The 15,606-nt window shown below is 40.8% G+C and overlaps 1 long non-coding RNA gene across 1 annotated transcript in view; it reads right to left on the reverse strand.

The window, feature by feature from the left end:
• LOC309653800 overlaps positions 1–1,185 on the reverse strand; it is a 58,399-nt gene extending 57,214 nt beyond the window's left edge. Inside the window, exon 1 of the long non-coding RNA XR_014259515.1 lies at positions 951–1,185. This is a non-coding gene — a long non-coding RNA (uncharacterized lncRNA). The remainder of the gene's footprint in view (positions 1–950) is intronic.
• Positions 1,186–15,606: the final 14,421 nt, after the last annotated feature.

Consider the following 15,606-nt stretch of genomic DNA (forward strand, 5'->3'; position numbering starts at 1 on the left):
CTAATTACTCTGACTAGGACTTCTAATACTATGTTGAATAAAAGTGGCGAGAGTGGGCATCTTTCTCTTATTCTTGATCTTAGAGGAAAAGCACAGAGTATGACATCAGCTATTGGCTTCTCATATACGGCCTTTATTGTGTTATAACCAATTTGATTTTATTGCACAGAATTGAATCTAAATTCAACCATAAGCATTTCAATGATTATCATTAAAAGTCTTTTTAAATTGAAAACAAGACTGAGAACTCGTAATAGTGCTGGTTAATTAAAAAAATACACCCTTAAGGATTAAGTTTATTCCATAATTCCAGTGATATATTTTTAGGCTGAAGTACTGATGAATGAAGTATTCCAATGTAGAGGAATCTTGAAAATACTCTGAGTGAAATTAGTTAGTCATAAGGAACCATATATTATATGAGCCCATTGATATGAAATGTCAAAAAGGACAAACCTATAGAGACAGAAAGTAGATGAGTGTTTGCTTGGGGCTGTGGGAGATGGGAGACTTGTAGGCTAGAAAAAGAAAGATTTCTTTTTTTGGAAATTGATAAAATTTCCAAAATTTTTTTTATCAATAAAATTGATAAAATAGATTGTGGAGATGAATGCACAACTCTGTGAATATACAAAAAAACAATTGATTTGGACACTTTAAGTAGGTGAATTCTACAGTAGGTGAATTATATCTCAAAGCTGTTTTTAAAAAGGAATACAGAAACTCTAGAAAAACATTGAATCCATTGACATCTACTTTACCACACTATTCCAAATAGAAATGTAACTGAAAAATGGGAGTTAAAAAACATAAGCAGCAATATCCGTTATTTACTGCCATAATAATGCTGTGAATCAACCAGAAACCTCAGTGGCAGACACCACTTTACTGAGCTCAGGGGTCTCAAGACCACACTCTTGGCTCAGCAGGTGTTCTGGTCTCCTGCGCACCTGCCTTGGGGAGGCTGTTGTCCGCTGATGGAGAATGGCCCCATCTGAGATGACTGGACTTGTGTATCATTGCTCAGCAAACAAACCCAGGCACCTCTCACCGCGGTGGCACAGAACTAAGAGAAGAAGCAGAAAAATACAAGTCTGTTCTGATCTTCGTGTGTCACATCAGCTGGCATTCCATTGACCGAAGTAAATCTCATAACCTAACTCGGGATCAAGGGTCGGGAGAACAGATTCTGCCTCTTCAGTAAAAGGAGCTGAAAAGCTATGTGTCAAAGAGGGTGAATCCAGGAGCGTGAAGAATGAGGACCATTTAGACCTCAGTCTCTGCCCAGCACAGGGTATTTGTGATGGAAGAAAACTGAGCAGAAATTAAATATTTGCCATCTGGCAGCTTCACTTTCTCACCATTTTCACTTAAAATTGTATCAGAGGGCTTCCCTGGTGGCGCAGTGGTTGAGAATCTGCCTGCTAATGCAGGGGACACGGGTTCGAGCCCTGGTCTGGGAAGATCCCACATGCTGCCGAGCAACTAGGCCCGTGAGCCACAACTACTGAGCCTGCGCGTCTGGAGCCTGTGCTCCGCAACGAGAGAGGCCACGATAGTGAGAGGCCCGCGCACCGCGATGAAGAGTGGCCCCCGCTTGCCGCAACTAGAGAAAGCCCGTGCACAGAAACGAAGACCCAACATAGCAATCAATCAATCAATCAATTAAAAAAAACAAAAGACTCCTCATTTCCTCCTCTTCCCCTTTAAAAAAGAAAAAAAAATTGTATCAGAAACTTTGAAATATCTTTCTGTTTCATCGTGATTTAGATAATAGAAACATTTAACATTTTTGTAATTTAGCTCAAATAATGGCTGCATAATTCAAGTAGATTCAAAAGCAAATACAATCTAACTTATAATAGCAAGTTTTGATATAAATGCCACTGGATGATACTGTGAGTATGTGACCTGAGCTGGATGACTTGCTTTTTAATTATAGGAACTTTTAGCTTTTGCAAAGATAACTACTTTTTAAAATGCTTTTCTAGATGTTCTTGTCTTATCACAGAAATACATTCTTATATGTACATGTATAATTCGCATAGAGAAGTGTTAATAACAACTCCCTACACACACACACACACACACACACACACACACTTCCATTGCTCTATTGTTATGTCATTGACATAACTGATGAAAACTAGTTTCCTTCATGTCCATACACACATTTATAGGATTAGGTTCATTTTCCTTGTATTGTAATTACAATATGATGTTATTCCTCAGCTTGAACTAGATTAAAATTTTGCATTTGTATTTTTCATTTCCATGTGGAAAATGAAATCTTATTTTTGCCTGTCAGTCTAAAACCACTTTGAATCGTAAATTGGTCTCCTATGGTAAACCTTTAAGACCTCTTTTTTTTGTTGCTGTAACCTTTTCTACATGGTGGACTTTATTAGTTACATTAATTAAATAACAAATGCCCACCTTATTGAGCTGGGTATGCTTTAATCCACAGGCACAAATCAAAAGAAAGAAATGATTATAACATTAGAGTTAAAAAACAAAAAGCTTTGGTTGATTTTTTTGTAAAGAATGGTTTAAAAGGAACCTAAAGTCGTTCCTTTATTTGAAGGCTTAAGTAATTGTACCTGCCAGGTAATATATGAGAGGGAGGCCTCTCACTTACCCCCCCCCCTTTTGTGTGTTTCAATTACTGGGAAGGTTAATGGTGCTGAACAGCTGAGGTATGAAGGCACCTTTCATTATCTTCCCCATCAGAAGTCCCCAGAGCCCTTTCACCTTCCCTCGTGTTTATGGGAAAAGACAGTGTTCTCTCACAGCCCAGAGTACATGAGAACCAACTTCTCACAGCCTAGCAGATCTTTGCCAACATTTTCTGGAAAATAATTCTGCCCCTTTCAGAGCCAGCGTGCAATGTAATTTGAACGCAAATACCAACATCATTTAGAATGACTGAAATAATACCTTGATCTTGTGACTTGTATAGTCTCATTCTTCTAAATTTTAACTTTAATGAGGCTTATTTATTAAGCAAGTACAGAGTATATGGGCAGAATTTTTCTTTGAATATTTTATATTGAATGAATTGAAATAATTGGGATGTTAAAGGACTAGGGAATGATAATGAACATGTATGCACTGAAGCATTTACTCTGTACTAGGTAGGTTCTCTTCTGTATCATATCCCTTTAAGACCCCTCTTCTCTGAATATCGTCCTCCATGTTGACTCCATCAGGATTCACTTACCTAGAAACAATAGGTAACCTGTGACCAGGGCAGATGTTCAGGGAATGGAAAGGAAATTACGGCTCCACCAAACCTCTCTTGCACAAGTACAGATGTGTTTGTATTTAGCCTGAGACAAAAACTTTGTTCCTTTTCCTTCATTATTGTTCCTAACATGCAACAAAGGCAATTGTAGGAAAGGCAGTGTGGCCCTAAATTCCCCCTCAGCTGATCTTTAAGAACGTCAGACATTTTCCAAAGAAGATTTTGATCTAGGGAAGGACATCAAGCTCCAAATTAAGGTGGAATATGTGGGAAAAAGGTCACTGGGATAGGGTTGCCAGGTAAAATACACCATGCCCAGATAAATTTGAATTTCATATAAATATATAGTTTGGGAGACATACTTACAATCAACAAATATAAATCTGGCAACCTAACATTGCACTGCACGGTATAGATGGCAGATGATTTTAAAAAGGAGGGTCATGGGGATATAAAAAAAGAATGTGAAACTCAGAGTTTTTTCTAGGGTAAGGGTCAACAAACTGGCATGAGGTCCAAATCTGCTTTGTTCCTGTCTAAACAATGTTTCATTGAAACACTGCCACACCCATTCATTAAGTACAGTCCAAGGCTGCTTTCACTCTGCAGTGGCAGCGTTCAGGAGTTGCAGGCCCACAGAGCCTAAATATTTACTATCTGGCCCTTTAACCAAATAATAAAAAATAAAAAGTCCCAGTTAAACTGCTAAAATTACAATTGCCATTCTAAATACTCACTATTTCCCCTCTCTGATGAAAGGCTTCTTTCCATAGGCGTGCCTGATATTATAAAGCTGAAAATATGTAGGCTTTTAAATAAGTAATATTATTCTACTCAGTGGATTTAAACATAAGGCAATATTGTCACTTCAAGAAAAATAAAAAGAGCTTTGAGAATTTTTTCCATATGTCCACATTTGTGTTTCACAACTCCAGACCACCTAATGCAAACTTTCATTTCTCAGCAAAATGAAGCAGAGAATATTACAAAAGACTCAGCAATGTCAAATCCAGCCACCAGTTAGATCTTCCAATTTTCAGTACAACATTTCCTGCCAGATGTGGCTCAATGTGGCTTAAAGAAGCAGTTGTTTAATTCTCATGTGGAGAACTATTGTTCTGGAAGAATGAGGGCATTATAGGATTAATCTCCAAGTAGTAAGAAGAAAAGCTAGGTTTACAAACTCTGTATGACTCTGTATGTGCCAGTGAGTAGCTGGAAGTAAGCGTTCTATTGGAAGATAGGATTTTGTTCCTCAGGAAACCAACACACTCCTGGGACCCTGGGTTGAAGCCATTTGATGGGTGGATAGCATGAGAAAGGTCTGGCAACCAAAGTCACCCCATGCTGCTGATGCAGACTGCTGGCAGAGACAAGATAAAGTTCACACAGTCACTTGAGGCTTTAAAACCTAGTCTGCAAACGAAAAGTAGAGAAGAAAATTCTATTTCTAATCCACCAGTGAAAGATGTGCATTTCATTTTCAGATTATGAAAGTATCAAAGGAGAAAGGCTGTGCTGTCATGAGTGACAGTGCCTCGGCCGCCAGGACTCCAATCAGAGGCTCAGTGATAAGTGAGAGTGAGCCCAGACTACTGCCAACGCCATGGCCAGAGACCGAAGAACACACGGGGAGGGGTTTCCTAATTGTGTATGGTAAATAACCCCGCATACAAATCCTCCAAGCCACGATCTGCGTAGTGTATTAGAGCAAAGAAGTAACAAAGAAAACAGGCAGGTTGACGTTGAGGAGAGAGGACCAAATCAGTTTCAATAGACTTGAGGCTCTGTGGACCTAGGGAAGGAGAGGGTACAGAGCCCAACAGGATAGGAGACAAGGAAGGCGTTGGAGCTCTGCTCCTCACCAGAGCTCTCTAAATCTCAGTATCCACATTTTAAAAAAAATTTATTTATGTTTATTTATTTTATTTTTGGTTGCCTTGGGCTCGTGGGCTTTCTCTAGCTGCGGCAAGCGGGAGCTACTCTTTCTTGCGGTGCGCAGGCTTCTCATTGCGGTGGCTTCTCTTGTTGCAGAGCACGGGATCTAGGCGCGGGCTTCAGTAGTTGTAGCTTGCAGGCTTAGCTGCTCCGCAGCATGTGAGATCTTCCCAGACCAGGGCTCGAACCCGTGTCCCCTGCATTGGCAAGTGGATTCTTAACCACTGCGTCACCAGGGAAGCCCTCAGTATCCACATTTTTAATATGAGAATAAAATCACGTGTATTTTATACAAACACTTCCTGGAAAATGGTCACGGCTAGAAATATCATGAGACTTCAATAAATGGCTTATATTTATAATTACTAACAGAAATAAATACAAGAAGCTAATAAGAATATGTTTTATAACCTAATGCATTTTGGATCACTCATTTCTATCCCAAAGATTTAATCTATACCATCGTGGTCTCTAAGCTGTAGTTTATATTATGTTTGCCACGAGTTGCTGTGACCAAATGTTACTGTTTTTAGTCCTATAGTTCCTGTAGTTTCTTGTTGCAGTGTTACAAACTAATGTTTCCCAAAAGTAATTTTTGAATGAATAAACAAATAAAAGTGAGAAGCACTCCTATGAAGCCCTTATTAAATATTAAAGGATAAACAGTTCTAATTGAAAAATAAAAGAATTATAATTTTAAGTGCAAATTTGACTAATTGTGCTTTTCAAAAGCTACTGTCAAATATTTTTCACAACAGTAAATCTTAAGTTATGATAAAAAAATTCCTTGTGAAATCACACCTGACAAAATGAACCCTAATTATGTATACTATCTCCTATCTAAACACATTCTTAAATAATTATTTCAATTTAAAATAAAGAAATTATCAGATTGGGTTGGAATTTGTCAGTTGGTTATCTCTCCATGAAGCACCGCTAAGTTTTTTAAACCTCCATCAGCGAGTGAGAACACCACACCTTGGCAGAATCTTAGCAGTTATCAGAAGCAGGAGTTGTGGGAACATATTTACAAGATTAGGGGTCTGAACTCCAATGGTTTAAGGTGGATTTTCAAGATGGGAATTTGACTGGGTTTGGGCAAAACTCATGACATAATAGTTTTGATTTTGTGCTACAAAGGCAACTCAGTAGAGAAAAGATCGTCTGTTCAACAGATAGTCCTGGAGCAATTTGATCCTTGTGTAAACAAAAAATAAATTTTCATTCATATCGCACACTTTATACAAAAGTTAGCTCAAAATGGATTGTAGACCTAATTGTAAAACCTAAAATTATACAACTTTTACAAGAAAACATAGGAGAAAATCTTTGTGAACTTGGGTTAGGCAAATATTTCTTTGATATGACACTAAAATCACAATACATAAAAGAAAAAATCAATAAACTGGACTTCATCATGATAAAAATGTCTGCTCTTTGAAAAAAGCATTCACAGTTAAGAAAATCGAAATAGGAGCCATGGACTGGAGAAAATACTTGTAAGTAACATATTTGATAAAGAACTTGTATCTATAAAGAACATATAAAGAACTCTTGAGGGAGCGCGGGGCGCCACCGCCGCCGCCGCTTATCCGCTGAGGTCAGTCTCCTGGGCTGCGCCCGGGTCGGCGGCCGCGGCGGCTGAGCAGCGAGAGCCGGGAGCCGAGAGACGCGCTCCGCCGAGTGTTGGGCAGGGCAGAGCCCGCGCCTTCGCGGCGTCATGGGCCCCCTCCTCGGGCCACAGAGGGCACCAGCCGCAGGAACCCCCGGGCCTCCTCGCGGCCGAGCCTGAGCGACCCCCCGGGTTCTCCGGCGTCCCCTCCCTCCGCCTTATTTTCTTCCCTGCTCTCGCTGCTGCTGCCGCTTCAGCTCTCCGTTATGGCAACGGAGCCGCCATCCCCTCTGCGGCTTGAGGCGCCCGGCCCCCCAGAAATGCGGACCCCACCGGCGGGTAAGGAAAAGTGTATCTGGATATAGTAGATCGCTTAAGGCATCCCTTAGTATTACCATGTTCTTTGATTAAGCTCAGTGGAAAACTACAACAACCCAGTCTAGGCAGGGCTACTAATGACCCAGACTATTCAAGAAGGAAGGATTTGGTCACCCACCAGGGAAGAACCACGATCTGCTGAGGTGCTTGCTGAAGATAGAAAGAATACAGAATGGGTATAAGAAAGTAGTTACAAAGACCAGCTATAACTGACCACTTACAGAAACGAGGACTGTAATTGTCATGAGTACACCATTTTTTTTTGCTATGAATATATTTGTGTTAAGTGTGTATTTGTTTTTTCTCTCTCATATTCCCTTATTATGTAACATGAGTTGTATTGATTTTATATCATAATATGTAAGTACTCTTAATTTTACATTATAGTACTTTAAGTTATATCACAAGGATTTACCTCCTCTTCTGGGGATAAGGTTAGTGTATTTTGATTGGACTCAGAATTGTTGTATCATATTAAGTGGAATTAAGACCTTGTTATTGTCTTATTTGGGGATTAAGTAAGATTTGAGGAGATGCATATGGGTGTCATGTTGACACAGGGTCGACTTGTGATGATTAGTTTCATGTGTCAACTTAACTGGCTATGGGGGACCCAGATTAAAAATTATTTCTGGGTATATTTTGTGAGGGAATTTCCAGGTGAAATGAGCATTGAAATTGGTGGACTCAGTAAAGTTGATTGCCCCCCCCCCAATGTGGGTGGACATCATCCAGTCTGTTGAGGGCTTGAATAGAACAAGAGCTGGGGGAAGGAAGAATTTGCCCCTTTTTCCTGCCTCATGGTGTGAGGTGAGATATTTCATCTTCTCCTGACCTCAGACTGGAATTTATATCACCACCTCCCCTGGTTCTCAGGCCATTGGACTAGGATTGAATTATATCACTAGCTTTCTGGGGCCTCCAGCTTACAGATGGCAGACTGTGGGATATCTCAGCTTCCATTATCATAAGAGCTAATTCCCTGTTACAAACACATGCATGTATTCTATAGGTTCTGCTTCTTTGGAGAATTCTGACTAATACAACATGTATCCACCACTGTAATATCACACAGAATACTTTTACTGACCTAAGAATCCCCTGTGTTCCACCTATTCAACCTACTCTTCCCTTCCTCCACCCAAACCCCCAACAACCACTGATCTTTTTACGGTCTCCATAGCTTTGCCTTCTAAAATATCATATAGTTAAGAATTATACCGTACGTAGCCCTTTCAGATTGGTTTATTTCACCTAGTAATATGCATTTAAGTTCCTCCATGTCTTTTCATGGGTAGTTTATTTACTTTTATTGCTGAATAATATTCCATTGTATGAATGTGGAACAGGTTTTTGTTTGTTTGTTTGTTTGTTTTTAATCCATCCATCTATGGAAGGGCACCTTGGTTGCCTCTAATTTTTGGCAATTATGAATAAAGCTGCCACAATCATTCATGTGCAGGCTTTTGTATGGACGTAAATTTTCAGCTCTTTGGGGTATATACCAAAGAGCTTGATTGCTGCATTTTATGGTAAATGTATATTTACTCTTTTATTAAACTGCCAAACTGTCTTCCAAAGAGTCTGTACCATTTTGCATTCCCTACAGCAATCATGAGAGTTCCTACTGCTCTGCATCCTCACCAGCATTTGGTGTTGTCAGTGTTCTGAATTTTTGTCCTCTTCATAGCTGCATAGTGGTTTCTCATTGCTGTTTTAATTTGCAGTTCTCCAAACACATAAGGTGTTGAGCATCTTGTCATATGCCTATTTGATATTTTATATCTTCTTTACTGAGGTGTCAGTTTAGATTTTTTGTCCACTTTTAATCAGGTTGTCCTCTTTTTTTAGTGGTAAGCAGTAAGTGTTCTTTGTATATTTTCATACCAATCCTTTATCTGATTTGTCTTTTACAAATTTTTTCTCCCCATCTATGACTTGACTTCCCATTCTCTTGATATTCATATCTTTTTAAAGTTTTTTTTCTTTTCTTTGTGTGTTTATTTTGAATAATGTATATTGCTTTTTGTTCAGTTAACTAATTCTTTTCTGCAATGTCTAATCTACTGTTAATTCTATCCAATGTACTTTTAATCTCAGCTATTTTAATTTTAATCTCTAAAACTTTGATTTGCTTTTTAAAAAATACCTTCCTTTACATGTCCAATCCCTCCTGTAGCTTCTTGAAAATATGAAATATAATTATAATATCTACTTTAGTTTTGTTGTCTACAAATGCTTTAATTTTTCTATTTCTGGGTCAGTTTTAATTAGGTTTTTTCCCCTTCATTGTGGTTCTATATTCGTGCTTCTTGATATACCTGGTAATTTTTTTATTGGATGACAGTCACTGTAGATTTTCTTTTTCTGGTGCTAAATATTTTAGTATTTCTGTACATATTCTTGAACTTTGTTCTGGGATGCAGTTAAATTACTTAAAAATAATTTTATCCTTCTGAGTCTTGCTTTTAAGCTTTTTAGGTGGAACCCAAGTAATGTTTAGACCATGTTAAGTTTTTCCCCACATTTCAGGATTGAAAACTATTCTGAATACTCATGTATTAAACAGTTTTCCATTCTAGCTGGGAAGACCAGGCTTTCTTTTTTTTTTTCCCTTTGTGAGTGTTAAGAACTTGTTCCTTCTGATACATCCAGGTGGTTCTTTCCCTGCCATGAGTAGTGTTCTTACATGCATATGCCCATCTGTACTCATAGGCCTCTGTAACCTAGTTTCCATTCACCTATCCTGCTTCTCATCCCTTCATTCACTCTTCCACATTCACAGTGGGGCTTGTTTAATTTCTAGAACAAGCCTGGCTCTTTGCACACAATTTTTATTGCTTCTGCTTAGAATGTGCTTCCTCAGCCTGGCTTGACTGGCTCCAAAATGGCATTCAACTCTGAACAGGAGGAATATCACCTTTTCTTATGCAAGTAAGGTTCCCCAATTTTCTCTCAAACACTGTTTCTTGCCTTCAAATCATTTTGAGATTCAAAAAAACTTGTTCATGTGTTTTTTAAAATTTTGCTTGCCCAGGCTATCTTACCCAGGAGTTGATAACTACATGGGGACAGAAACTCTAGAAAAGAGATAATTTAATGATGAGCTTTCTTTATTCGTCATATTTTATACTGTTAGAAGAATGAGGCTATCAACTGAATTCTGTCCCCCCAAAATTCATACATTCAAGCTCTAACAAAGTGATGGTATTTGGAGATGAGGCCTTTGGCAGGTAATGAGATTAAATGATGTCATGAGGATTAGGCTCTATTAGTGCCCCTGTAAGAGGAAACCAGAGAGTTTTTTCTGTCTCTCTCCACCATGTGAGGACACAGTGAAAAGACAGTTGTCTGCAAGCCAGGAAGAGAGCCCTCACCAGGCACTGAATTGGCCAGCACCGTGATCTTAGACTTCCAAGCCTCTAGAACTGTGAGTTGTTAAAGTCACCAAGCCTATAGTATTATGTTATGGCAGCTTGAGCTATAAGAGTACTAAATGGAAGAGACATGGAGGAACCCTAAACACATATTGCTAAATGAAAGAGGCCAAACTGAAATGGATACATACTGTATGATATCAGCTATATGACATCCTGGAAAAGGTAGGGCACTGAAACTATTCTGTATGATACTGTAATGGTCAACGCTTGTCATACATTCGTCAAAACCCATAGGATATGCAACAGAGTAAACTGTAATGTAAACTATGGATATTAGTTAATAGTAATGTATGAACTTTGGCTCATCAATTGTAAAAAATGCCCCACACTAATGCAAGACGTTAATAATAGGGGAAACTTTGGTTTGGGGAATAGATGTGAGGGGGTGTATGAGAACTCTATACTCTGCTCAAATTCTCTTTAAACTTAAAACTACTCTAAATATAGTCTACCAATTTATTTAAACAAAATAAATCTAAGTTGCCTCATCATATTGTGAGGTTATTACCATCTTACAGTTTTTCTATTTGACCGACTTCTTTAATGTTCATTTCTATCTTCTTTTATCCTTGTAAAAAATATATCAAATGTTTTGTACTATTTCACCTCCCAGCCTATTATCTTTTTAGTTATATGTCTTTCACAAACTTTCATTGGAAACTACATGAGATATCCTTGACTTATTACACTCTATGCCCATTACTATTTTCACCACCTCCCTAGTAATGCTTGAACCTTGGCTATGACCCATTGTCACCTCTGGACAAATAGTTTCTGCTCTATTTTCTGTCTTCTGTCCTTCTGGGCCACTTCTATCTACCATCATTACCCAAAGAACTGACTTTACAGATTCTATATGCCAGTGTGTAAGACTTGCAGTGTTTTAAGAAGTATCCCAACTTCATGATGATGATTTGGGGTCATTACCAAAGCACTCGGGATCATACATACTGTCTTAAGGTAGTTTTATGGGGCAACGCACATTGGTATTTTCCTCCTATTAACAGAGTAGGAAACTGTGGGTTGATCTGCAGCTATTTTGATTAAGAAAGCAGGATATGAACTCTGCTTCTTTGCTGGGGTACTTGGCACTGCTCCTTCTCTTGCTGGGACATATTTTGCGCCTTTACAGCCTGGCATCTAGGCGTCCTGATCAGACTAATGTTTGGCTTTATTGGATACGTTGACCAGTCTGATTGATATTCTGGTACATACAGGGTACTTGGTCATGGTTGCTCACCTCTGAACCTCAGCTTCATCACCTGCAAAGTGCAACTAATAGCACATCCGCTTTGTGGGGTTTTTATGGATTTGGCAAGCGTCATAGTGCCTGGCACGTGCTAGAGACTCAGGTGATGCAGTAATTACCCAAAGTTGCATTTTCAGTGGATCCTTCCCACCGGGAGAAGGTGACTCACGGCCTTGGGGGAGGAAGAGCAGGACAAACAGCAAGGGCAGCAAGGGCCAAGGCAAGGAGGTGAGAACTGACATGCAGGGGGGCCTCATGCTGGTATCACCAGAGGGCCCAGAGTGAGCCAGGATGTGGGGAGAGACTGGCCGGTCAGTAAGACCAGGCCAAGAAGGGCCGTGTGAGGGGGCTTAGCTTTTACCTTGTGGTAGAGGCCATCCAAAGGAGAAAGTGGAAGATGGGTAGGTAGAGACTTCTCCCTTAGGAATTGTCCTCGGGGTCTGTTTATCTCCTGGCAGGGTCCGTTCAATGAGTTGGCCCCTCCAGCACATTCTAGAGAGGACTGGCCATGTCTGACCCTCTGGAGACACAGCCCTGACCTCCTGGCCACCTCACTGAGGAGAGGGCTCACGGGGGAATCAGCCTCACTCTGCATCTGTCCACCAGTCCTGCACCCTGGACTCCAGGACCACTCACTTGCAAGAGACACATCCAGCTGCCAGAGGAAGTGACATTTCCTGACTCATCTGGCTAAGAATGAGCAGAGTATTGCTGACCATTCCAGGGGAGTAGCTGCCACAGAAGATCAGGATGGGTACAAGCCATAGAAGGTCAGAAGGAACAAAGGTCAGTCCACGTGGGAGTTCACATGGGCGCCTCACAGTCACCAACATGCCCTCGAGTTTCCCTTCCAGCCCAACACACACTCCACCTGCCCACAGTCGCCTGTGCCACCATCACACAGCCCCACAGAGCTCCAAACATCCTCAAACACACAAACTCCCTACCTATAAGCAGATGCCTGTGTGCCCAGAACCCTCCTGCTCCAGTATACATGCACTACAAACCCCAATAAAATCACAGCCACAGTCTTGAATACAAAAACACACCCCCAACGGCCCCCGATAATCAAACACCTAAATCCTCACATCCCACAAAAATCCACCCAACCCCATATAACCCCCCAATGCAAACACACAAACCCTTCAACAATAGCCAAATACATTCAAACCAAACTCACATACTTCTTAATATAAGACACAACCCCCAAAATCCAAATATAACACATACAGTCCCCCCACAGCTGTGAACATCCACGTATGTACAATGCCTCAGAAGCTGAGACAAACACAAAATACCATCAGAGAGACACAATGTTTCCAACCTTCTCCTAAATACTCCCCCCAGAACACATGATGAACTCACACCCCCAATACAAACATACACCCATCTCCCTCTTGAGATACCATAAACAGCCTCTGTCACATCCCCTGATTATACACACACAGCTAACAACCCCAATTTACACTGACATCCCCAGTCTCTGCAAATTCCTCCACACCAAAAATACACTCCCTAAACTCTTACCCTACAGGATGAGCATATGTATAACCCCTATACTCTGAATACACACAGATCCAACACACAAAACATTAAAATGCATACCCTTACCTCTTCTCAAATGCCTGCACACAGAGCCTCAAAACACCCAGAACCAGCCCCACTACCCAGCCGCACCATGCTACACCAACCGTACACTCATAAAGGCACTCAGGCCCCTCATCTCTCCCCAGATCACACATACACAGTCTCTACACAGCTTTACTATTACCCCAAACCGTCCTATACCCCAAACATACATCCATGAGTTCCCCACACAGCCCTAACCCGTGACAGAGGCAGCTCTACCAGGGGCATCATGGCACCCCGAGCGGGCAAATGCCGCTGAGGTAAGTGCCTCCTATGTTGCTGCAATTCTTGCTGCTGTTGCAAATCATCCCTTGACCCCACGGAGGCTGACTGGGACACCCTAAACGGGAAGTGGCAGCATATGAGTCAGGGAAGAGGAAAACTCCCTTCCAGGTATTCCCTGTCACCTTCCGAATAAAGTCATATTCCTTGCCTCAACACCTCATCTCCGATTTATTGGCCTGTCGTGCGGCAAGCACAGCAAGCTTGGACTTGGTAACATCTTTACTCAGGACACGGTGTCACAAAATGGGACATTGTTTTGTTTGTTTGTTTTGTTTTTGTGTTTGTTTTTGTTTTGGGCTGCGCCACGTGGCTTGTGGGATCTTAGTTCCTCGACCAGAGATCGAACCCGCGCTCCCTGCAGTGGAAGCTCGGAGTCCTAAGCAATGGCCTACCAGGGAATTCCCATGGGACACTGTTACCTTGCAGTCATGGTCCTCACCTTTGTCAGACAGAGGTAGTAGTGCAGCAGGATGGAGAACGTTGTAAAGTTTAAGATAAAGATTAGGTGGTGAAAGCAGGATTTCACAGGAAGTGAATCTTGTGACACTAGCAGTGAAACGTTGCCAATTCAGAGTTAAGAAGACTGTGGACAATGTGTGGAGTTTGCAAATAAACTTCATTTTCTAGAGTCAAATCTGCCAAGGCTTCCACTAAATTTGCAGTTGTGGCTATAACCTTAAGACAACTGAGATAGGCATAAGCAACTGAATCAAGTTGCATGCTATAATAGGCAATAGGCCTATGTTTACTACCATGCTCACATAGTTCCGCGGGGCCTGATTATGCCATTCATGCACAAATCAAGTAAAAGGTTTTGAATAACCTAAAGTTAATCTATTAGGTAGAGATCTCTTTGCTAACTTAAAAGGGCTAATATATTTTGCCTCCAGTGGAGATCTCACCTTAAAGTTTCCGGATCAACCTGAACCTGATCATTTGGGTAACCCTAAGGCAGGCAGCTCTTGCAGTGCTTGTTTTAGCCTTATAAAAGCCTGCTTATGTTTATCTTCCCAAGCAAAGGATTCAGGAACTAAATCTTTAATAAGTTCATAGAGTGGAAGAGGTAACAGAGAAAAATTTGGAACCCAGAGCTTGCAATAACCAGCTAAACCTAGAAATCCACAATGCTAGCACTTAGTTGTGAGTCTAGGAAGTTCCTGTATCAGCCGAATTCTCTCTGGACATAGCTGAATTCCTTCAGTGCTTAGATTATGTCCTAGGTAATGAACAGTGTCTAGAGATAATTGTAATTTTTCCTTCGTGTTCTTTCTCAGCTAACTGTTGCAGCAAATAAATGGAATCTTTTATGCATGCCTAATGGAATCTTTACAGTAGCTGAGTACAGCAGGAGGTTATCTCCATATGGTAAAAAGGTGGATTTCTCAGGGAACTAGAGGGTACTTAAATCTTGGTGAAGTACTTGGGAGAAAAAAGAAGGGGTCCCAGTGAACACTTGAGGCATAAAAATGCAGGTATATTGTTGATTGTTCCAAGTAAAGGCATATAGATATTGGCTGTTGGGTCTCCGGGATGCTGAAGAAAGGTGAACAAAGGTCTGCAACAGTAAACCATTCCAAGTCAGTTGAAACTTGTGACAGAAGGGTGGCTAGGTTTGGAACAACAGGAAAACAGGGAATAACTATTTTTATTAACAGCTCCCAAGTCCTGGACAAATCGCCATCCTGCCAGGTTTCCAACCAGGCAAGATTGGCATGCTGCAGGGACGAGTACAGGAATGACTACCTCCCGGGAAATTAAGTCTTCTACAATAGGTGTGAGACCTTGTATGACCGCAGGCTTTAATAGTTGTTGAGGAAACCTAGGGAGAGGT

Source organism: Balaenoptera physalus (assembly GCF_965194825.1).
Source record: "Balaenoptera physalus genome assembly, contig: HAP1_SCAFFOLD_1189, whole genome shotgun sequence".
Classification (NCBI taxonomy): Eukaryota; Metazoa; Chordata; class Mammalia; order Artiodactyla; family Balaenopteridae; genus Balaenoptera; species Balaenoptera physalus.